This window comes from Panthera pardus, unplaced genomic scaffold (genome assembly GCF_024362965.1).
Source record: "Panthera pardus isolate Hobbes unplaced genomic scaffold, ASM2436296v1 HiC_scaffold_22, whole genome shotgun sequence".
Taxonomy (NCBI): Eukaryota; Metazoa; Chordata; class Mammalia; order Carnivora; family Felidae; genus Panthera; species Panthera pardus.
The window spans coordinates 87,501-111,568 of record NW_026526788.1 but is presented as its reverse complement, the minus strand read 5'-3'; the positions used below and the strand labels follow the sequence as shown (position 1 = coordinate 111,568).

At 49.8% G+C, this 24,068-nt stretch overlaps 1 long non-coding RNA gene across 1 annotated transcript; it reads right to left on the bottom strand.

The window, feature by feature from the left end:
• Positions 1-14,049: 14,049 nt before the first annotated feature.
• Positions 14,050-23,129, bottom strand: LOC109261470 (uncharacterized). The gene is made up of 3 exons (XR_002077396.2): positions 22,957-23,129; positions 22,119-22,291; positions 14,050-15,061 (listed from the first exon to the last, which is right to left on the bottom strand). It is a non-coding gene; the product is annotated as an uncharacterized LOC109261470 (long non-coding RNA).
• Positions 23,130-24,068: the final 939 nt, after the last annotated feature.

Here is a 24,068-nt window from a genome sequence, read left to right as displayed (position 1 = left end):
TATCATGGTCCTGTAGCCATTGGAATAGGATCCTCTCTGAGAAGGAGGTGTCCCATTCAGGGCTCTTAGAGAAAAAGCAGAGCTGACACATGCCTACATGAAAGTCTGTGCAAATCCCTAGTCACCGTCTTTGCTCTCCAGAATCAGACCCCTCCCCACCGGAATCAAAGGTGATGGCAACTGAAATCATGGCAACAATCACCCTCCAGTAAGAGAGTCGAGGCCCCTCTCGCTACTGAAAAATGAGTGCCCTGATCTCTAATGCACAACAAGGGGTCTAGTTTCAGGAGTGTGATGAGTTATTTTTGCTAGTTTTGTGGATGAGAAATTACACCAAACTCATTGTCTTATGTTCACTTTTCTAACGACGAGTGAGACTGGATGTTTACCACTTCCTGCCATTTCCAAAATGTAGCCACTGTTCTCAGTTCTGGGTGAGCCTGCTGAACACACTCTCCTGGACATCCCCCGGGGACACAGACAGTGATCTGTGTCCAGTCAGGAAACGTCACTCCTTGTGAAACCACTAAGCCGTTAGTGAGGGGAGGTCAGTTTCCAGATTTCAGGACAGAAATTGTGTCACTTACTTCTTACTTGCTTTGTCCCGTGTTTGTTCCATCTCTCTCTGTCTGTCTACTCCTCTTTCTCTCTCTCTCTGTATCTCTCTCTCTCTCCTTCCCTTTTCCCTCTCTCTGTCTGCTCTCTGTCCTCATTTGCTCCCTCTGTCTCTCCGCTAACCCTGGAAATGGGGAATCCAACACTTCAGTTAGGGAATACCATATGAGAACATGATATAGGAGAGTAAGAAGCAAGTTTCCAAGTCAAAAGATTGAAATAGGCTCTCAGTTGCAACTGAGTTCTGACACTGTTTGTGTGAGTGAGCTTGGAAGGAAAGTATCACCCTTTTGAGTCTCCGTTGAGACCACAACCCTGGCTTCATAGAGACTGACTTTGAGGCAGGGTCACACAGCTATGCTGTGACTGGATGCCTCGCCTACAAAAATTGTGAGCTATTAAATATTTGTAGTTTTAAGGTTCTAAATGTCTAGACAATTCTGTCAGAGAGGAATGGAAAGCTAATAGTCTACCAGGTCCCAGCATCTGGTCTATGGTCTGGCTCCTCTCTGCCTCTCCCCTCCCAGGATCCCACAGCCACATTTTCCACCTTTCTGATGTGTCTGGACAAACTCGATTCTGTCTCCTATTCTTGGCCACAGCAATATCTTCTCCTGACACGTTGCAGACACGGGCAGGGTGGTTCCCTCTTGTCATTCCGGCCCCGGCAGATGTCACCTCCAGTGACTCCCCAGGCTGTCCTCACAGCACACTTGTTTTTTTCACTATTACAGTCCTTGAACCCCTTCCCTTTTTATTGGGACAAATCTTGTCTTTCATACCTTCGTTCATCTCCCCCCCAGACTGTGGAGACCTGGCAGGCGGGGACCGCTTTGTCATTGTCAGCTTTTCAGTTAGGCCCACCAGATCCCCTAGCACAAAGTGCGTGCTTGGAGCAGTTACTGAATGAAGAAATTGAAGGACCATGGAGCCCTCTGTCTAGATTTAATGGGCTTACTCTGTGGAGATAACTGCTACTCATGGGAGATTCCTGTTGTATCTGAGGCAGGGGGATTCCAGAATGACCTCTGCACGAACTTTCCCTTGTTCCGTCCCTCCAGCAAGTCTCAGTGTGCACCCCTGACACAGGAGGCTGCCTGTTCCCTGGTGCCCGGCGCTAGCACTGCAGCCACAGGCATGAAGACCACCAAACAGAATCAGCGCCCTGACCCCAGCTTAACCTCATCGGACCCAAACCTAAGCTAACGTGGCCCTCGAAGGTCCCTGAGTAAAGCTCACAAGCTACACGCCCAAGAGCTGAGCTATGGATCTCAGGTTTCTGTCGTTCCCCTTTGTCCATCCCCAGTGTATACTCGTGACTCGTGAGGCATCCTCCTGTCAGCCAGCAAAATGAACCCCCTGTTTCCCAATGAAGAGCCCAGGGACCCCAGACTGTTACTTGACTTGGGCTCTGGAGTCAGTGTACGGGGCTCTGACATGTCCTTCCCTCTCCCCACCCCTCACCGCCCCAAGTCCCCAAAACTCTCTAGGCTCTAAAGGCTTCAGCAAGTATCAAGTCCTTCTCTAGTCTCTCAGAACACAGTGAGGCATTGATCGAGAACCAAGGCCAGTTGACACTTTATGATTTTACGGAACTCAGGAGAAACCCACTGGTAACACAACTGATTATGGGAGAACACCAAAGCCTTTTCTTCTTTAGCTATTGTGAAACTACTGGGAGTTAGTTCATCATAATTCCAGGTGCCCAGAGAGGTGGACTGTAGGACCCTAGTCCTTTCCTCTGGAGGCTGGGTCAAGGATGGTCCTGGGTGCAGCAGAAACTTACAAACATTAAGAATCTCTTGCCCATCTTTGGGCCTTTGTGCATGCAGCTGTGACAATGGATGCTGCTGCCCCATGGCAGAGCTCTCTCTCACCTCTTTCTTCCTTCTGTCTTGTTATTGCCCAGTGTCCAGTCTCTCTTGAACACACCGTTCAGTGTGTGTGTGTGTGTGTGTGTGTGTGTGTGTGTGTGCCAGTGCATATGTGGGAATTAGGATAGCAAGGTGAACTCAAATGGACAGGAAGTGCTGACATGATTTCTCCTAGAATATTTGTCTCTCATTTTTAGAGCAAACATGATGGGAGAGCTTTAAGCTATTGCCAGTTGCACCAAAGATACTTTGTCAGTTACATAGAAATTACCCTAACGGAGAGGTATAAAATCTGTACTCTGAAATCTCATGAAAGAAATGCAAGAGGACACAAAGAAATGGGAAACCTCTCCATGCCCATGGTTTGGAGTACAAAATGGTTAAAAGGTCTATACTACCCCAAGCAATCGACACGTTAGCGCAATCCGTATCAAAATACCACCACCATCTTTCACAGAACAAAAGATCCTAAAATTTGTATGGAATGATAAAAGTCCCCAAATAAACAAAGCGATGCTAAAAACCAAAGCAAAACTGGAGGCATCATTGTGGACATATTACAAAGAGGACTGAAAACAAAAGAAATAAAAACAAAACAAACAAAAAGCCTAATGATTTATTGTGACTGACTCACTTATTCCAAGAATATTTCTATTTCGTTTCTCTTTATGCTTCTACCTCAACAGTAGTCGAGTAAAATCTAATGTTTGCCACTCAGATATTTAGAATAAATGAAGGAAAATAGGACAGAAGAATGTGCTGTCATGAAGATTCAACATTTCTTTATGACATTTTCTACTCACAGGTGTTTCTAAATATGCGACCTCCTCATTTCTAGGTGATAGGAGAACATGACCACATGCAAGAACCACAACTGACAGACTGTCTTTCAAGTGAATTGAGATATTTCTATATTTCTGTCAGATATCACTTTCCTGTTTGGCAATCCCACAGAGGTACTCACAGCTCAGCCATTGGGAGACTTTGCACTTTAGCAACATAGGTTATTGTAAATTCTATGTGGCCAGAGACATAAAAACACACAGTGATGTGTCCCTGTGTGTTGAATGCAGTCCAGAAACAGGTGTCATGCTGCAAAGCAATCAGGTTAGATGTTAAATAGAATAGAGAATATAAAACGCTAATGCAATTCAAAGCAGGTGGTGCTGGAAAGAGCCCACCTCACTTCAGGGTCAAGAAGAGACTGGGATCAGGGGCCAGATTCAGGAGCAACTGGTCTGTCCTCAGACAGTGACAAGAAGCTCTAGGCGAGCTCCCACTCGGTGGTGTGCTACCCCACAGCAATTCGTTTTCCATGTTGAGGAAGAAAGGTTGTCCTTGCATTCCTAAGAAGTCAGGGCTAGGCAGGATTGTGTTGGCTCAGATGGTCACTTCCTGCTCTCTACCAACCTCCTGGAATGCCTGTGCTTCCTAAGTTCTCAGATGCTAATGGTTTGTCCAAGCAAAGTGCATACCTTGCCTGAGGAGGTAGAAACAAGAATCTCCATAAGTAAAGACCAGAGACCATCTCCAGGGACTTGGGTGTCAGCCAGGAGCCAGATAAGATCCTTCAAATCACCACTGCTCTATCGCTGAAGGAAAGGAATGGAAGAAAGTGATAGCCCTTTTACATACAGGGCTCCTCAGTGTAGCTACTGGAGGTTCCCCTGAGGCCTGGCCCACTGAGGTTCGTGCTGACACCAACTTGGCCCAGGAAGAAGTACTAGTGACTTCATTGGAAGCTTTATACCATTTTCTTCGGTGAGGAAGACATCTGGCCTTCAGTGCATCCCTTCAGATTCCCTTGCTCTTTCATTAATGAGGATATCATTAGGGGACATTCACAGACATAATCTAGGGGCATTTTCTGACGGTAATCATGGAGTTGTGACCAGTTGCCAGGAATCTAGGATGGCCTGGGCAATATGAATCCATGGACCTCCTCTGCAAGACCTACCTTGGCCAAAGATGTCATCGGGGATCGGAACTGTTCAGCCCAAGAGGCTTGCTTTGTGCACAGGGGCAGAGGAGGTTCAGAAGGATCCGATCTCCTTTCTGGATCAAGGGCCTAGGACCATGTTGAGGAGCTACAGGGCTGTCACTCGGACAGTGCCCAGTCCTTCCCGGGGAGCCTGCACTCACACCGTGTGTCATCACATAGCACTTAATTTCTGATATCGAAAAGGAAAGGTTGACCTCCTGCCAGTAAGAACTCTGTGTCTGGCTGGTTTCTGTTGCCATGGGACCATTGCCCTGCTCTCTACCCACCCCTTTCAGGAAAGCCTGAGCTACCTACCCCCTGAGACACTCAGGGATCGTGCGTGTAAAGTCCATTCACTGAGCAGGTTGGGGCACAACAATACTCCAAGACTAAAATACCACAGCCTGACTCTGAAGACTTGCTGGCAGCAAGAGCCTACCTTGTGAGTCACAAGGGCCTCTCTGTCCACAGATGGGAATGGCTTGAAACCTGGCCAGAGCTTGACACTTTGCTGACCATGTTGACGTTGGGGTGCATGACGTTGCTCACGGGACTCCCTGGTATAGTTAGTGGGTGTTCCACTTCTCTTCAGGCCACAGGTCTTTTTCACTCCTTGGAACCCACACTTGCCCAGGGAGTTGTGCTAGTAACATCAGCTCCAGCTTCTTTCTGTTTTCACCTGAGATGAAGAACCTTAGCCCTCAGTGTATCTTTTCAATTTTCTTACACTTATCCTCACTGTGCGTTCATTGGGAGACATTCCGTGCTGGAGTCGGGCAGCCTTTGTCTCCAATTGTATTGGTGGAGTCCTGCCAAGTTCCCATCAATTGGGAATCGCTTGAGGAACTGATGCTCTTCTGGTGTCTGCCAGATGTATCTTGGGAACAGGAGGTACTGGGGACATGAATGTGTGAAGCACAAGAGGCTTGCTTGTGGGTAGTGGCAGGTGATATTGGGAGACAGTTGGCCTCACTGCTGTGGCAAAAGTTGATAGCGATGTGGCCTTTAGGGCCACAGTCAGAAGGAAAAAAAATAATCACATAGATAGGGCTAGCTAGTCTTCTTTTTTTTCATACTTTACTGATAAATTGGCTTCCATACAACACCCGGTGCTCATCCCAACAAGTGCCCTCCTCAATGCCCATCACCCATTTTCCCTCTCCCCCACCACCCATCCACCCTCCATTTGTTCTCTGTATTTAAGAGTCTCTTATGGTTTGCCTCCAACCCTCTCTGTTTGTAACTGTTTTTTCCCCTTCCCTTCCCCTCGGTCTTCTCTTAAGCTTCTCAAGAAGCACATGTGAGTGAAAACATATGATATGTATCCTTCTCTGACTGACTTATGTCGCTCAGCATACAACCTTCCCGTTGCATCCACATTGCTGCCGATGACATGCTTTCACTCTTTCTCATTGCAGATAGGGCCGATTAACTCCCAGTGAGCACACATGAAGGTTGTTTTCAACCCCCCGAACAACTAATTTCTGATGTCAACGAAAACGTGTTGTCCTCCTCAAACCGTTGGGCGTTGAAGTCTCTTGTTTGTGCAGTGACTATTACTGTGCTCTTTGCCCCCGCCTTAGACTGCCTCAACATCCTGCTTTTGGAGACTTTCAGGGATCCTGCATGCCCAGTCGTTGCGCCAGCAGGTGATCGTCAAAGAAACGACTCAAAAAGAACTAAACAGAATCAGAACCCAGTCCTATAGACTTGGGCATCAGCTCGTATCGAGACTCTGCCCTCCAGATCACCACTGCTTTTACCCACGGACAGGAAAAGCTGCAAAGCTGGCAAGTGCCCCAACCCCCCTACACTGTTTGATGTCAAATGTTGGGTTTCTTTTGCTACATTCAGGCTCCCAGGTGTAACTAAAATAGGTTCTATTTCTCTACAACCCACAGGTTTTCCATAGTCATAGGACACGAAGCTTCCCTGGGGAATTGTGCCGGTCACTTCATTCACAGATTTATTTTATTATCATCTGGGACAGAGAGTTGGGACCCAACTGTATCCCTTCTGATTCCCTTGATCTCTTTCTAAACAGGTTTTCCAGTGAGGGACTGAGATCCTAGCCTGGAACTATGTCTCTCTGATTTTAATTGTGGAGTCCTGCTACATTGCCCTAGATCCAGGGGAACATGGACAATGGGTTCTCCATGGGCTCACCTGTGACAGATACCTCTCTTGGCAAGAGAAGGCAAAAAGTCTTCTGGAATGGGGCAAGTGTTATTGGGAGGGAGCCATCTTCACTTCTGTGCAAGGGGAGTTGGAGATCAGAGGTCAGAGTCAGGAACCCTGTAACTGTTACTCAGAGAGTGCCCAGCATTCACAAGCAGCTAACACATGGTGATTCCCAAGGACACATTGCCCTCCCTTACTGAGACCTGTGTGCTTGTTAGCCTGAGGGCTGTTGGTGACCCTGTTCCACAGGTCGCTGTGAGGTAACCACGTGGTGAAAAGTCCAATGTTGGAGCATGAGCATTGTTCTTCCCCAGGTGGTCAGGGCAGACAGTCCATTCAAAGACTCGGGGACCAGAGCCCAATTCCACAGACATGGCTGCCAGCCAGCACAGAGAAGCCAACACTGAGATAGATCACGAGGGCCTCTGCCCACTGGTTGTAAGTGGAAGGCCAGAGCCAGAAGTCTTCCTGCCCTATGTAGTTCAGGATGCAGTGCGCTGGTGATTGGTGCTTCCTTTCATGCCAACCCCACAGACGTTTCCTTCTTACTCTCAGGACACCTAGCTTGCCTGGAAAATAGTGCTCATGTCCGCAGTCCCATTTTAATTCCATTTTCATCTGAGCCGAACAACTTATGCCCCCAGTGTGTTTCTTCTCACTTGTTATTCTTATTTTGATTATGATTATCATCATAATCATCATTGTTATTTATTGACCAGTTCCTCCCTGTGGGGCTTTGGTGGAAGCAGTCTGGAAGCCTCCCTTCTGATTTTTCATTGTCAACTCCTTTAAAGCAGGGTCCCTGGATGTGGGACAGCTTGGAAAATTAGTGCCTCATGGACTTCCCTGGCAAACGTACACTGGCAACAGGAAGCAGGTACCCCAGTGCGTTGGAAAGCATTGAGCACAAGAGGTTTGCCTGTGGACAAAAGGCCGGGTGGAAAGCAGGCTGCCTTCCTTCTAGGGCAAAGTAAATATATCAGCAGGAAGGAGTCAGGAGCAACGCAGCTGCCACCCAGACAGGAATCTCTGGCAGCTTCTCTGACTGACTAATTTCACTTAGCATAATATCCTCCAGTTCCATCCACCTAGTTGCAAATGGCAAGATTTCATTCATTTTGACAAGACACAGACCTTTCTTCCTGGCCGAAGGTGAGAGGCTGCTCACAGGTCTCTCTCTGAAACCCAGCGATCCACTGAGGAACTCCCAGGCATCTGGAGGGATCCGTGTGTAACACGATGAAGAGTAAAAACGTCAGGAGGACGTCTGCCGCCAGGGCAAGTCGTCAGGCGTGCAGACCTTTTCAGGACTCCAGGACATCCTCCCACACTTCACACGGCTTTGTGAAGAAATCCGAAGGAGGGAAGGAGGAAGTGCATTTGACTAACCAAATAGCTCAACCGGTTTTCAGACACATTGAGAAAATACAGAAAATAACAAGTTTCCAAAGATTTGTAGCTGCATAAAGTTTTCTCTTCCTGCAAACAGAAATCACTGCTGCAACCTGCCAGCATACATCTCCTCATGGCCTCCAGTCTTTGTTCCTTGTAAATGAGGACTTTGCTACAAGTAATAAATTCTATTACTGTGAGTTAAACACGTACTCACACATGCAAACACAACACACAAAAGGGCCACCAGGGTGGCCCACTAGGTCAAGCATCCAACTTTCGACTCAGGTCATGATCTCGAGGTTTGTGGGTTCGAGCCCTTCGTCCAGCTCTGTGCTGTAAACTGGGAGCCTGGAGCCTGCTTCTGATCCTGTCTCCCTGTCTCTCTGCTCCTCCCCTGCTCACACCCTGTCTCCCTCTCTCAAAAAGGAATAAACATAAATAAATACATAAATAAATAACCCAAGTAATCCTCTCTGAAGGGACCGTGTTGCAGCTGGGAGACAAACACAGCACAGGGAATGCTGTCTGCATGAGAAGCAGGGAGATTCAGGAGCACAGGGAGAAGCCGGCTTCCCTTCTAATGAACGGTTATGGTTACTGCCCAGAGATCAAGACACCAATCAGTCAAGCCACCGATTCCCCACCAACTCCCAGAAATGATATAGCAGCCTCAACAGTCACCACACGGTTAGACATTACAGAGCAGAGAAAAAAAGTGCCCTCTTTGCCTAGAAACAAGCCAGTCTCAAGCATATGCCACTTACATCCACGAACCACTCTGTCACACACAAGAACCACAGGGTCCCCGGCATCCCATCCACACATCCATTTGGTCACTGAGCCTGGCCCAGGCTCAAAGGGAGGCCTTAGACTCCACCTCTCAAAGGGAGTTGTAGTGAAGCACCTACCTCCCATCGCGACTTTGATGTCATCATAGGCCACCTTTCAGCAAGTCTACGATGTCACTGCTTGTAGGACACATCCTGATGTCACACGAATCAAAATGTGAAAGCAGGGTCAAGATGGAATCGTGACATGTAGCACTTGCACGCTGATTTGTGAGAGGAGACGTGTCTCCACTGCCAGTGCAGCTCAAAGTTCGAACCCGGGCTACTTTACGTTCCAAAGTGAGGGCCAGGGAGCAGTCATTCCAGGCTGAGACCATCTATTGCATGGAGGGGATCCCTAAACAACCACTAACGTTTTCTATTCTAGAAACTTCTGCACAAATGCCAAAGGAAGATGTACAGTAAACCCTCATGAATGCATCACCCATCTTCCACCAGTATCAAACCACATGGTCACTTAATCATTGATGCATACCCTGACCTAACCCAGGGCGTCGCATTCCCAGAGGGTGGGTGAGTTCACATGTAAATACCGGGACATACGGTGGCACTGTGAGCCCTTTCTGTTCTACTCCTTGCAATCCACGTGGCTGAGCAATACATATCGCTTCATTACCTAGATGTCACTGGGTAAATCTGAACTGGATTTGCCAGGGCTCACACTGGCCACAAATGAGTTTCTAGGGAAGCAAGGGGAGGAACGGTTAGAATAGTATCACATGGGGTAGGGAGGGGAGTAAAAACCAAGGTGGGGGCAGCCACAGTTTCTCTGGAAATAATGAGTGTGGTGGCACTTTGGGCAAAATGTTAAAAACAGGGGCCCCTGGGTGGCTCAGCTAGTTGAGTGTCCAACTTCAGTTCAGGTCATGATCTTATCATTGATGAGCTCAAGCCCTGCGTCAGGCTCTATACTGACAGCCCAGAGCATGGAGCCTGTTTTGGATTCTATGTCTCCCTGTATCTCTGTCCCTCCCCCAGTGGCATTCTGTGTGTGTGTCTCTCTCTCCCTCTCAAAAATAAACAAACATTAAAACATTTGAAAAAGTAAAAAAAAACCAGGGTCACTCAGCTGCCACTCAGGGGAGTATACAACTCTTGTAAGAGGGTCATGGGTCTGTGCAGACATTATTTAAAATCTTTAAAAAATAAATCGAAATTAGGGGCACCTGCGTGGCTCAGTCTGTTTAGCATCTGACTCTTGATTTCAGCTCACATCATGATCTTTTTGTTGGTGAGAATTGTGTCCCATGTCGGGTTTGTGCTGACAGTGAGGAACCTGCTTGGGACTCTCTCTCCCTCTCCTCTGCCCCTCCTCCTCTATCTCTCTCTCTGTTCCTCTCAAAATGAATACAATTTTTATAAAATTTAAAAGGTAACATAAATGGAAAAGAAAATAAGGTGTTGGAGACGAAGACACCCTCAACCCTCTATTTGTGCATTGTGACAATCCCTCAGTCACTGCTTTAATTACAAGTTAAATATTTTGTGAATTTTATATTTTTTACGTTCATTTTGAGAGCAAGCACTTGCGTGAGCGGGGGAGGGGAGAGAGAGAATGCCAAGCAGGGTCCGTGCTGTCAGCGCAGAGACCGATGCCATGCTCAAACCCCATAAACCATGAGACTATGACCTGAGAAGAGATCAAGAGGCAGACGCTCAACCAACTGAGCCACACCGGCACCCCTAGTTAAGAATTTTTAAAGCAATTTCCATTATTTTATTCTCATTATAAGTTTAAAAATAGCTTTTACTTAATTTTCTTAGAGCATCGTGGCCTGAAAACCAGAGCCATGGCGCTGAGGCCTGGAGTGTAGGCTGTGGGCCGCCCCCCAGCGCCAGGGGAGAAAGGTTCTGTTGGCCTCCTCTGAGGATGGCTGGCCGGATGCACCGAAGACACTCCAAGCCAGTGGGACGGTGGCCACCGGTTGCGCAGGAGAGGCCGACGTACCCTCTAACTGCTGGATGTGCCCCGGTACGTGTCTCCAAAACCCTGTGGGCGGCCACCATGCCCATGCTCACAGCGGACGGAGGCCTTGGAGGCGGCACAGTGGGACACAGGCCTCCCTGCACCTGGCCCTCACCACAGCCCAGCCTGGCTGGCATCCTGGCGTCCAGGCCTGATGCTGCTTCCTCTCACGTGTGGGCAGGATGGTTTCCTCTTGCATCACTGTCTCCCCCGCACGTCCTAGTACCTGTCCAGAGTGGTTTCTGTCTCAGTGGTCCCTGAAAAGTGTCTTCTACCAACGCAGAGCCTGCCCCCTCCCCCCCCCCCCAGGCACACACACATTCGTGGCCAGGAGAGGCTCGGCATACTCGAGTGAGAAGATCAACTGGAAGTAATCCCGATGCATGCCAGAGGTCCTCTTGACCATTGTCCACTGTCTTCTGCTGTCTTCCTGGACAGTCCAGGGCCCTTCCTGTGACCGGAAAGTCCTCTTCCCTTGGGAGGGTGGGGCTCGCCCTCCCCACCCTGATGGCTCTGGGACAGGACCAGGCAGGGCAGGCTTTCTCCAGAAACAGGTGGACCGAGGAGGTGGGGTGTGCAGTGGGCCCCCTGCAGGCACATCTAAGTCCAAATCTCTGGAACCTGTGCATGTGACTTTATTTGGGAAAGGGGTCTTTGTAGGTGCAGCTAAGTGGAGGACCTTGACACCACCACCCTGCGGTCCTCGGGAGGGGAGGTACAAGGACGGATGTTCTTATGAGAGGCGGCAGGTAAGATACACTGAGGGAGGACAGGACAGTGGGCAGCAAGCAGCGAGGCTGGCAGGCCACGGCCTCCCCACCCCCCACGTTTCTGCCCAAGCAACGGTGGCTGAAGACACAGCGCTGGCCTCGAGGCAGGACTGGAAAAGGTGCAACAGGAAGACAAGGACAAGAAACAGCAGAATCCGGGCCACTTGTTCCCACTGAGGAGTCAAGCGACAGGAAGGTAAGAGAGAGCAGAGTTCGGAGATCTTGAGAAACACCATCAAGTGAAGCCATATCAGCAAGAAGGAAGAAACAACCCCACTTGCGCATGTGCCTGCTGCCCCTCTGCAGAGGACATGGGGACAGATCACTCCCCGGACCACGGAGCACCCTTCTGGGGGGCTGAGGGCTCAGCTAGCAATAGGCGAGGAAGAACACGTGAAGCACAATTACCTTCAGATCACACGATGTGACACTGGAGACAGGACCTGAAGGGCAGCAGTGATGAGGGTTTAGTGACCTCCAGTAGGAGTTTCTAGCAGCGGGGGAGTCAAGGGTCTTCGGTGGGACCTGGTGGGACTGTGGAAAGGCCTGCAAGCCTCGGACGTTCAGTGTGGAGTGAGCACAACCAAGTATGGCTAAGGAGTGTTCTCAGAGACGCGAAAGCTCTCGACATCTGCTCGGCGCTTGGTCTGTTTCTCAACTGACATTTGTTTTTTAGGCACAAGTGGAACCACCAAATCAAGTTTTAATAAAACATCTGCAACTTAATGTACCTGTGGTGAATTGATCTGTTTCCAGAAACTTTCAGATGCCTAAGGCTTGCCCAGCTTTGGTGGGGAAGAGCAGATTGTTACATGTAAAAGGCAAGGAAGCACTCTGTTCCAAATCTCACACTTAACACAAAGGACTAGGAAGTGCAGAAAAAAAAAATAAAAAATCAGCCAGCACAGATTCTGAACAGGAAGATAACAACCTAACTACGCCCTAACGGAAGAAAGACCGGAAGGATTACTCCACGAAAAGGGAACGCAGCATTCAGAGTACTTGCCGATCAGTCCTGGCAGGAGAGACAGTCCAGGAAGATGAAACCCAGTGATCGTCAGCTGTGCCCACCACACACGGACCACGGGTCACGGTGTCCATCCGCCAACCCAATGGCCATGTGCTCTCCATGGCAGGGAGGGAAGGAACCGTCCCAGCGTCGCCTGAGCGACAGGGATCTTGTGCCAGAGCCTCTTGAGTTGGCCTGGTGGTGGCTGCCAGCCCCCAGTGCGGGCAGACCCTCCCGCCTGCCACACTGGCTGGTATAAGACTCAGCACTGGGTCTGAGCTTCGGGAGAAGCAGCCTAGTGGGTTCCAGGGGCTGAGACGATGGGGAAGGATGCAGCCCTGGGCACTTCTTGGCACCTTGAGAGGACAGCAGCAGGACAGGAAAGCCCACACAGAGGATGGAAGAGGACTGGAGACTGGGTGGAAAGCACGCACCTGTACACACATGCGCACACGCACACACTCCAGTCTCCTGGGGTCCTGGAGGAAGAGCAGCCTCAGCTGGCCCTGACCGTGGAAGAGTCGCCCTGCCCTGTTGGCCTATTGCCTGGGCCCCCGGCTGCACTGATTCCGGAGCCGCTACCCTAGCGTCTGGGCACTTGGCCCTCCTGTGGAGGACACCCCTGTCCTGAACTGCCACTTCCAGCTGTGGTATTCTATCAGCTGGTTTCCACACTACTACTTCCACGTGGCAGAAGTGCCTTCATGGCCCCGAGCACCAGAGAAAACCACGGCAGCCACTTCTCAAGTCAATGGCAGCTTATTCTCACTAGTCTTTATTGGCAGTGGGAAACGCTCCACTACTGCCTTGAAAGCCAGCAATAAATAATACCGTGATAAAACTAGTTCAAAGTAGACGGTACCTACTCTGTCATACAATCAGGAAGATCACAAAAGATGAATAGAAAAACACAGGGAAACTGTCAAACGTCCAATGAAAAGCAGAAACGACATGTAAAGAGACCTGTCGTTTCTATCTCTGTCCCAGCTGCATAAGAAATAAGGCTCCATGATCTGAGCACATTCCTTGGTGGCTTTTTTATATGCCACCCCAAAATTATAAGTTACGTTGGCTACTCTAACCTGAAATGGCTGTCTCCTCAAAATCTACACATGGAGATGGGGCGCCTGGGTGGCTCAGTCACTTAAGCGTCCGACTTCAGCTCAGGTCATGATCTCACAGTTCGTGAGTTCGAGCCCCACGTCCGGCCCCGTGCTGACAGACAGCTCAGAGCCTGGAGCCTGCTTCGGATTGTGTGTCTTCTCCTGTCTCTGCGGCATCCATGCTCATGCTCTGTCTCTCTCTCTGTCTTTCAATAATAAAGAAACATAAAAAAAATTAAATAAAATCTACAAATGGAGAATGAGGTCCACTCCTTAAACTTGTTTACAAACAAATCTAAACAGCTGATTTCCGTAAGAACAATAAGGCCTTTATTAGAGTTGCACTCCATTGTTTCCAGGATCTTGCATCTTGCTCTGTGCTGAGCACCCAGCGCCCTGGCCCGAGGTGGGAGACCAGTGCACCCTGATTGGTCCTCTGAGAGTTCTGCTGCCAGGGCTCTAAGGTTCGGGTTGGGGGAGAGAAGGGGGTGGGCAGGGTTCCGGGGAAGAGGTGGCCAGGTTGCCCCACCCAGGCTTTCTGGGGCCTCAGCTCCCAGGTTGTGCGGGTCACTCCAGGCAAACTGCCCAGGCCCCCAGGGACCAGGCTCAGAAAGAGCATACCGGCCTGGGGAGATTTTCACAGTGTTTCAATCAGCTTTCCACTCCAAGTTTCTTTAGCTGATAGTCAACACCAGATATTTTTAATCTCTTCACACTGCACAAGAAAGCATTTCTTGCTAGAAAAAGTGTAGTTAAGGTGAGTCGTTAAAATACAACGACCATTGCTGCAAATTCAGTCTGCTTATATCAAAACCATGGTTGTAGAGCTAAGGGACATTCGTAAAGGATAATGCAGGCTGTGTCACGGTGATTTTACAAACATGGTAAAATCCTTTTCTCTGTCAGGGTTTCTTAACAAACAATTAAACAATGATAATTACAATACATGCACAGGTTATAAAAGACCGTATTTGTCGTAGGATTCATACATACAGCCATGACAGTACATTCATTTGAAAGACTAAACTGAGATATAAGAACATCAATTGATTCCAAAGGATATTTATAGCCCGGATATACATGAAAGTCAGGAACTCTCTATAGGGAGTGACAAATTTACAGAAATGTACGAAACATTAAATGCTAAATGAGTTTCTCTATCCTATTCACGAATTTTTCAGTAATTAAACACTGTAATAAAATATCTCAGGGTCCATATAACAAGGATTAACAGATGAAAGATCTGGTTGAAGTTTCAAATGTAGTCACTGCTGGGCTCAGCGTGCTGCAAGACCATCGGGAGCAGCAGTGTGGGTAAACTGCAAGATAAAAGGAAAGAATCAGTCTTAAGACAGCCCGAAAAGCACCTTCCAGGGCCCCAGGTGGGGCCTAGCGCGTGTCCCCCCTCCCCAAAGACCTTCCTGGCTGAAGAGATTTGAGAATCTAGAGAAAATATGAAGCATTTTGCATTATCAATGAGAATTATTCGATTGAGTTCCTACTGGCTTAAGACTGAAAGTTACCAAATTAAAAAAAACAAGATGAAGGAATCAATCAACTATTCTTTTTTTTTTTCAGGATTTTAAGGAATCTCCACTCCAAAATGGGGCTCAAACTCACTACCCTAAGTTCAAGTGTCATAGGCTCCACCTGGCCTCCAGCCAGGAGCTCCCAACAATCAAACACTGTGGCTGAGACAGGAAAACAGGATGAGAGCAGAACAAAGCCCACCCCTGGAGGTCCTCAGAGCAGGGAGAAGAGGGCCGGGCTCCGGGGCCCACACCCGAAATCTCCATGTTCAAACTCAGCGCCTCAGAGGGCAATGTGCTTCCGCTTTCAAAAGCTAATCTCTCAACTGAGAGGCCACCAGTGTCACTCACGTGAGGACTAGAATCCTCTTGGGCCTGGTCCATTCAACAAGGTGTGCGTAAAACAAGCCAGCCAGGGCCTGTTGACCCGGGAGCTCCACCAGACCAGGCAAAGGCCAGTGCCACTTGCTCCCGAACGACCGGGAAGGTCAGCTCAGACCTGGAAAATTTCCTACTGCTCCAACAGCAATCCTGCCTCCCTACCAAAAAAGACATTAGCAGACACTGAACCCAAACTTCTTTTTTTACGAAAAGAGGGGAAATACAGTCTTCTCCGGAAAAACTGAGAACACACCAACCTCTTTAAGGGTAAGCACACAAACACCAGAATCCTCTTAGCAGGTGTAGAGAAGCTCGTGTGTGTGTGTATGTGTGTGCATGTGTGTGCGTGTGTGTGTGTGCGCGTGTACGTGTGTGTGTTTGTGAGTCTATGTGCGTCTGCGTGTCTGTGTATTTCTGAAAGTCCCTAAGTGAGCCTGCTGCGGCTGTCCTGGCTCACATGGACATTGCGCAGACAGGACACAGGGTGTCCGACTGTGGCCTGCATGGCCGGTGCCCTCTACTCACCAACAGGAGGCGTCGGCAGGATTAAGACATGACTGGCTGAATCCAGCCTCTGTGGTGCAGATACTATGCCTGCTCCAAGCAACACAAGGGGCAGCGTGCAAATGCAGCATGCGGTTAGTCTTAAAATAGCACATGAGGGCACAAATACAGCCACACACATTCTAAACCACAGCAGCAACCACTGAGGGCTCCCGGGGCACTTCTGACTGGGGTTCTCTCCACCCGCAAGCAGCCGGGGGAGTCCCCGGGAGTTCACTCTCAAATAGCAAAGGGGCAGTAGAGGCCATGAAAACACTTTCGCCGTGTCCATCTGCCATCTTGTGAAAGAGGGGCCAGGGCTGCCCATCACATACGTACCTCTGCAAGTGACGCTCTGAGGCTGGTCCAACGCTCTGAGGACACCCACGATGCCTAGTTGTAGTAGTTGAGAGAATACGCTAATATTCCATCAGATAGAAATGTTAAAAAAATCTCTATCACTGTGAAACTTTGATAAGCAGAAGTCAGGAGTAATCTGAGATCATCCGAGCTTGAGCACGCCACAGCATCTGAACGCCTTGTTACATATTAAGTCGGCCATTCTCCACCAGTGTTCACATTCCAACCCAAGAGCCTCCCATACCTCCGCCAAGAGGCTGGGGCAGAGCAGCACGTCACATACAGACCGGCAGCATCTTCTTTGGCTGCATAGAGGACAGAGAGGAAGTGACCCAGAAGTCTGCAGGGAGAGTCTCTGCTGACTCAGCAGGTAAGTCAAGAGTGTCTTCATCTACATTGCTATCTCTGAGAAGGTGCCCTCCTGAAGCTTCTATCATCATCCTGGGAAATTACAGGACACATGGTGAAATACAAACCAAAAATGTATAGTAAGGTTACCAGCCCTTTAAAATGACCTCACTCTGCAAGTTTGTTTACAGCTGTTTACCCCCATTCCTGACAGCCATTGGGGGCCCCCTGCCCAGATGGCTGCCCCAGGCGGTAAAAGGAGGCAGGGCCGTATTTGTGCCAGGACACTGACTGGGCACAAGTCAGGACAGTCCTGGGCTGACTGGACCTGCCGCACTGTCTTTGTGAAATCACCTTCCTGCTATAGAAGATACTACCTTTTGGTTTTCAAAACAGTCTTTAAGCTGCGGACAGTGCTACACGCTAGGACAGACCCACCACACCCTTTCACATGTCCTATCCTCGTCACACTTGAGTGTTCTTATGGCAATGAAGACAGTCTTAAGTAGTGGTGTGGGAGTAAATCGGTCCTGGTGTTGTATAAGGAGAAATCAACACTTCGTGTCTTTTTAAATAAACGACTGTAACCTTCCCCCAGAGCACAGGGCCCTGGACTGCAGACAGACCTCCGGCCGCCCCCAAACACAACTTACAGGCTCTATTGCCAGGCTGCCATCAACGTGTTATGATGTGAAAAATATTTCTCAAGACTATCAAAAGTCAAATATCAAAAGGAAAGAAACCAAACTCCTCACCTCTGTTAAAATATTGGTTTCTCAATAGCTCATTGGTTTGGTAGTTTTTTAAGTTTTTGTAGGTACATTTATTTATTTTTGAAAGAGACACAAACAGTATGAGTTGCGGAAGGGCAGACAGCTAGGGAGAGAGAGAATCCGAAGCAGAATCCCCATTGTCACCGCTGAGCCCAATGGGAGGCTCAAACTCACGAAGTGTGAGATCATGACCTGAGCTGAAAGCAAGACTCAGATGCTTAAATGATTGAGCTACCAGGCGCCCCTGTTTGTTAGATTTTCAGAGAGAGAGGGAGAGAGAAAGAGAGAACGATTGTGTGTGAGTGAGAGAGGGGCCGATAGAAAGGGTGACAGAGGACCCAAAGCAGGCTCCACGCAGACAGCAGCCAGCCCAATGCTGGCCTCAGACTCACAAGCAGTGTGATCCTGACCTGAGCCAAAGTCAGACACTTAACCAACTGAGCCACACAGGCGCCCCAAAGCTCATTTGTTAATAAATTAAGAGTGAAGCTTAACTTGTAAGGTAAAATTATCTCCACATTTGGAAGAGTAGTCTGGTATATGATTCCTACAAACATGATAATCTACGTTCCTTTTTTTTTTTTTTTTTTAAGATTTTACTTTTAGGAAATCTCTACCCCCAACACAGGGCTCAAAGTGACAACCCAGAGATTATGAGTCACGCTGTCCTCCGACTCAGCCAGCCAGGCACCCCCAAATATAATACTTAACAGTTAACGCAAATTTACATATCATTAGGCTGAAAACTTATTTCACCGACCCTTTGGTCAGTCCCCATGACCAAAAGGTGGTTCAACTCCCATTCCAAGATAGCACGAGCCTGAAATCACGAGCCAACACCCCAAAAGTTATGTCAATCTAAAGGATGACAACATATTGCAATTGCGTTGAAACCAAGACTTCAACTCAAAACAATATCCATTGAATCCTAATGGTGTATTTTCAATCAGAGATGTTAACGTGGAGTCCATTAATGGGCTTGATTTACTTATCTTTGAGAGGCAGAGAGACAGCACGAGCAGGGGAGGGGCAGCGAGAGATGGAGAGAGAGAGAATCCCAAACAGACTCCACGTTGTCGGCACGGAGCCCGACTTGGGGCTCGACGCCACCAACTATGAGATCATGACCTGAGCCCAAAGCAAGGGTCGAGCACCGAATCATCTGAGCCCCCCAGGAAGCCCACAGGAATGGGCCTTTGGGGAGAGGGGTCCATGCTCTCCGGGAAATTAGACAAGGGTGCCGTGGAGGGGGATTTGCAGTGGGGACACTCAGGGCATTCCCAAAGGTGTTCTGTAGAAGGATCAAAAGATTCCTGATTCTCCACTGAGCCCATGAGTCAAACACAATTCCACAGGGAAATCGGAAACAGAAGCCATGAAACTTCCACATGGCACACGAAGTAAGAGTGTTTCTCTCTCCACATAAGAGCTAAATGCACGCCAGTCTCACGAGGCTGTGAGGGGAAGGGACAGGCAGAGCTCAGGCAGGAGGAGGCAGCACCGAGGACTCCGTGCCACACAGCACAGACCGGGCTTGGGGAGAGAGGACTAGCTGTGCGGTGAAGCTACGCGCTGCCTTGCTCCAATACAGGTTGCAGGGTCTCCAGCAGGAGAGCAGTGGGCGGGTGCGGACGGCCCGGTGTCACCTGTGTGTTCTGGGTCGGGTTCTGCACCAGAAGCGCCAGGGCGGTGACATCGAAGGTCCCATCTGAGGCCATCAACGTGCCGTGAACTCCACTGTCTACGCGATTGTTGGCATCCGCTTTAAGGCCCATCGATAGGACCCAGCGAATCACTGGGTCCTTCCTCCAAACCAGCACCTCTGCCGACAGTCAACACCCATGGCCACGGTGGCTGCCGAAAGCTCTCTCCATCACATCCACACCCTGTAATGCAGGACAAGGATCTCTGCTGTGTGCCCCAAGCCTATGCTTCAGCTGCACACTCCGGGTGTTCTGGAAAACCTTCCTCCTGTCAGACAACACTGTTGGCCCCGTGCCTGGGCACCTTGTCACTTCAACACAAACGTCTCCGTTCTAATCGCAAAGCCCGCTTTGTGGACTCAGTTGAAAATCAGAGAGACCTGAAAAGACTCCCCAGCATATTCAGAGACTGTGACGGGACACCTCACGTTCATGCAAAGTAACAAAGATTGCATTTGCTTTAGGAGACATCGAAAAATCACCAGATGATTCACTAGTTACTTCTGGTGAAAGACTGCTTCTGTCAACTGTGAAGAGATTTAAAAGGAAGTACACACTACAGGAAACACATTTACCCAATTCATTTCCAAGGTCTTTCACTAGGTAAAATAACAGTTGTTCAAACGCATGGACACGTTCCAAACACTTACAGATCGTTATTACATTTCTCTGTTACATACCTTATAATTAAATTATGTGTATACACAACGTGTATCACAAAGGTTGGCTTCTGGCTTTTCTTGTGATTCACAATAACTCAATCACAGCTAGGCTATCCTTCAACTGGGCCATCCCCGCTGCCCCTTTTTTTCAAGTTTATTGATTTTTGAGAGAGACACAGACAGAGACAGAGACAGAGACAGAGACACAGCAAGAAAGTGAGGGAGTGGCAGACGAAGGGAGGGAGGGACAGAATCCCACCTAGGCTCCACACTGTCAGCGCAGAACACGACAAAGGGCTCGAACCCACGGACCGTGACATCCTGACCTGAGCTGAAGTCGGAGCCTTAACCGGATGAGCCCTCCAGACGCCCCTCGCTTCTGGATTTTCAATCGGCCCCCAGCACCGAACTCTGCGCTGAGGAACCAGAGTTACAAGCCCACATCCTGGAGGCATGGAAGACTCGTCTGCCTTTTGTGGTTAGTTATACTTCCTTCCTCAGCTTTCAGACACCCAATTCCTTGCTGTGGCTGCGCCCCTCCCGGTTACAGAACTCTGCCTCCTCCGTGCGGTAAGATGGACGAGCACTGTGACCGCCAGGGACCAGGCCTACTGAGCAGGGTCCCGATTTCCCTCAAGGACTCAATTCTCGACACCACACAAGATTTTCCAATCACCTGCTCCGATGGAAACCTCAGGTGAGTGCTTCTCAGCCTTACAGTTAGAGCCCACTCAAAGACATTGAGAAATCTGCGGAATTCTACAGGGAGTAGGCACACGTATGAGGTCTCCTAACCTGTGACTGACAACACCCATCTCACAGTTAGGACGTACACGAAGCAGTGAGGTGGTCGTTCGTAACAAGAATCGTGCCATCAAATACGACGTGACCACGGACGTGACTGAGACTCATTCTCCTGAGGCGGACACTGTCAACACTAGGCACCTTTCGTGGAGCCTTATGGGGCTCTACCTCACCGCCACCTCCCTGAGAACTTCACTCCTCATAGCCCACTGTACCCAGAAGCCTTACCAGAAACAGTCGGTTAACACATATTTTCTAAGTGACGTGTATATGCTGCATTCCTTCATAAAACAAGGTAAATGTGATTAAGAAAACCATAAAGAAGAGAAGATACATTTACAACACTCTACTGGATGGAAACACATAACTTGCATATAAGTGGACCTGATCTTCAAACCCTGGCTGTTCAAGGGTCAACCGTATGTTTCTGGGACTGGCCATGCATGTCCACAGAGACCACAGTATGATCCACTCTCAGACACTGCGTTATACCTATGGTAACACAGGACCCAAGTGAGCGATTTGAACATCTCAGCCCCGGAGAAAGTCACCTACACACACTCTGTGAAACTGAATCAAATGCTGGGGCAAACCACTCAATAAACGCTGTCCTCATATGACCAAGTACTTAAACCATACCTCCTGAAGATGACAAAATAAACGCAGGAAACACAGTGAAATGTTTTGGCCAATTTTTGTGACCTCTGGACTTACAAGACATACACATTTCTGGGAGCAGTGGGTGTGAGAGCCAGAGGGCACTACCACGAATCTTAATGTTTTCATTACAGAAAGTATAAGGATGTGGAAGAAAACACACTGGCAACATCTAAGGGACCGAATTTTCCCAGCATGGTTCCAGGAGCAAAAGGCCCTGGAGGCCTTTTTATGTCCGTGGAGGACATAATACTGCTTTGCAGCTATAGAGTGTATTGAACAAACGAACAGCTACTGCTTTCAAAACAGGTACAGCTGAAAAGTGCTCAGCAAGGTGACAAGAAACACAATGCTTATTTTTTAAAGTTTTTGGTGTTTTTCAGCTTGTCCGCCCAATTTGCTGAGTCCCAGGGCACCTTGGGAAGGGTTTTCAATTCAGGGGCTCCAATTCAGTGGCTGTGGGGAAGCAGAGTGATGAAACGGGAGGTAGGGGGTGTCAACGGCCACGTGACGTCTCCTGACGCGGGGAGGGGTCAGCAGGCAGAGAGACCACGGATCTAGAGGAATGGGGCCAGTAAGACCACCCACACGCTAGAAACACGCAGGGGACACCAACCTGGTCATGCAGGCTCGTCGCTAGCGTGGCTGGGGTGGACCTTTTGTTTTCTGGCGAGCAACCAGCGGATGGATTTTGTGATGCCCTTCTTCTTGGGGGCGTTGTTCAGTGAGTCCTGGTTATTGCCAGTGTTGCTGAGGTTGCTCAAGGGGCCATCCTGAGAGGCTGTGGATCTGGGGGACGCACAGGAGAACATCTTCCACGCGTGCTCGTCGCACGACACACCGCCCCACGTGATTAGAAGCACAATCCCCCAGCTTCTAGGGAGGGCTGCGCCCTGGGAGCTGACACTGTCTCCCTCCCAAGTATATCTAGAGTCCAAGCACCTTGGGTGGAGAACGCTCAGCACCCCTCCCTGGCCGTGACCCGGGAGCACGGAGGACATGCACACCTGAGCCACCCCAGGACGTGGTGCGAGTAACAGAGAGGCTGCTGCAGCTGCCTGGTGGGGGTGGGGGGAAGAGAGCATGGCTCCTGACAGCCCCACAGGGCATAGTGCGGCCCAGGGGAGGAGCCCTAGGGAGCATGTCACCCAGGATCCACCGGGAGGAAAAGGGAGGTCTCAGGACGGCTGGTGTGTAGGATCTGAGCAAACGAGGCTGCCCTACAGCCACCAGCATCACAAGACTCTAGTCTTTCCCACCTGCCTTTTGCCCTGCTGGCCACACCCAGGGCACCCAGGCAGGTATCCCAAGAACACCGTGCACGTAAACTCAGTTCACTGGCCTTTCTTTGGAATCGCTGTTCCGACCCTTTCTCCCCCATGTAGAGATCAAAGGTTTCTCAGAGCTGAAAACCAGCCCACAGGCATATCTCCTACGATGCCTGTGCCCCTTACTTTGTGGCGTCCCTGATGTCCTCGTGGCTGGCCTTGGGCAGTGCCCCTTGCTGCAGCCTGTCCAAGCTCAGGGACCTCTGGGAAGAAGGAGCTGACGGTTCACATTGTGTCCTTGCCACACTATCTTGTGACTCTTCCTCCAAAGGCAGCAACTGTGGGGTGGAGAGGAGAGTGACATGAGTTCACCGTGCACCCAGACAGAGGAGCACACAACCCTGAAATCACAGCCAGCAACTCATTTGAAAAGCTATGCGCTGTGCTTTGTGCAGCGTCCAAAACGACTTCCTAGGATCGGCCTAACGCCAGGCGAAAGGGTGGATTCGCGTCCGGGCAGTGGGCCCACTGAGACCCCCAGCCCATCTGCACCGAGGGGTGTACCCTCCCCAGGACCTCGAACCACCAGGAGCCCGGCCACAGAAGGTAGAGGCGGAGACCCAGACCATGTCACCATACACCACGGCCAGCTGGGAAGGAAGGTGCTTGTTTCCTGACGCCATTCAGGGCAAACCCTGGTGAGCACGGAGCCCTCCCATGCACGATTGTGCAAAGCTCTTTGTTTGGGGGAAATGGAGCGAGCTTGTGGCCTAATCCACTGTCACTTCTGGTAGCGATGCAAGGCTGGAATCTACAGGGACGTGTGTAAAATGACAAGGCATCCAAACCCCTGACCCCACACTCGGGTCTGACTTCTGCTTCTCGGGGACATTTCGGTTGATGTTACAAACTGGCGGACTCATCGGCAGCTTACAGACAGTCTGCTCGACACGGTGGAGACACGGTGTCCCTTGGCTGCCGTCACGACAAATGAACCCCTTCTGACTCCATTTTTCCTTCTGTCACAGGTTGTGGGTCTGCGGCTATGTGGCTGTGGGCCCTGGAAAGGACCGTGGGGCCACGGACCCGCCAGCGTTATGACCCTTGACAGGTCCTGGTGGTGAGGCAGGACCGGATCTCATGAGACACACGTGTAGGACTGGCGAGACAGGCACAGCCAACTGGGTTTGTACCAGGACCTCCGAAGCTGCATGGGGCTCGGGACACCCCTGGCGGTCAGCACCAAGCGGAGCTGAGCTCAGGGAAGACACAAGCTTAACCAACAGCTCCAGAACACC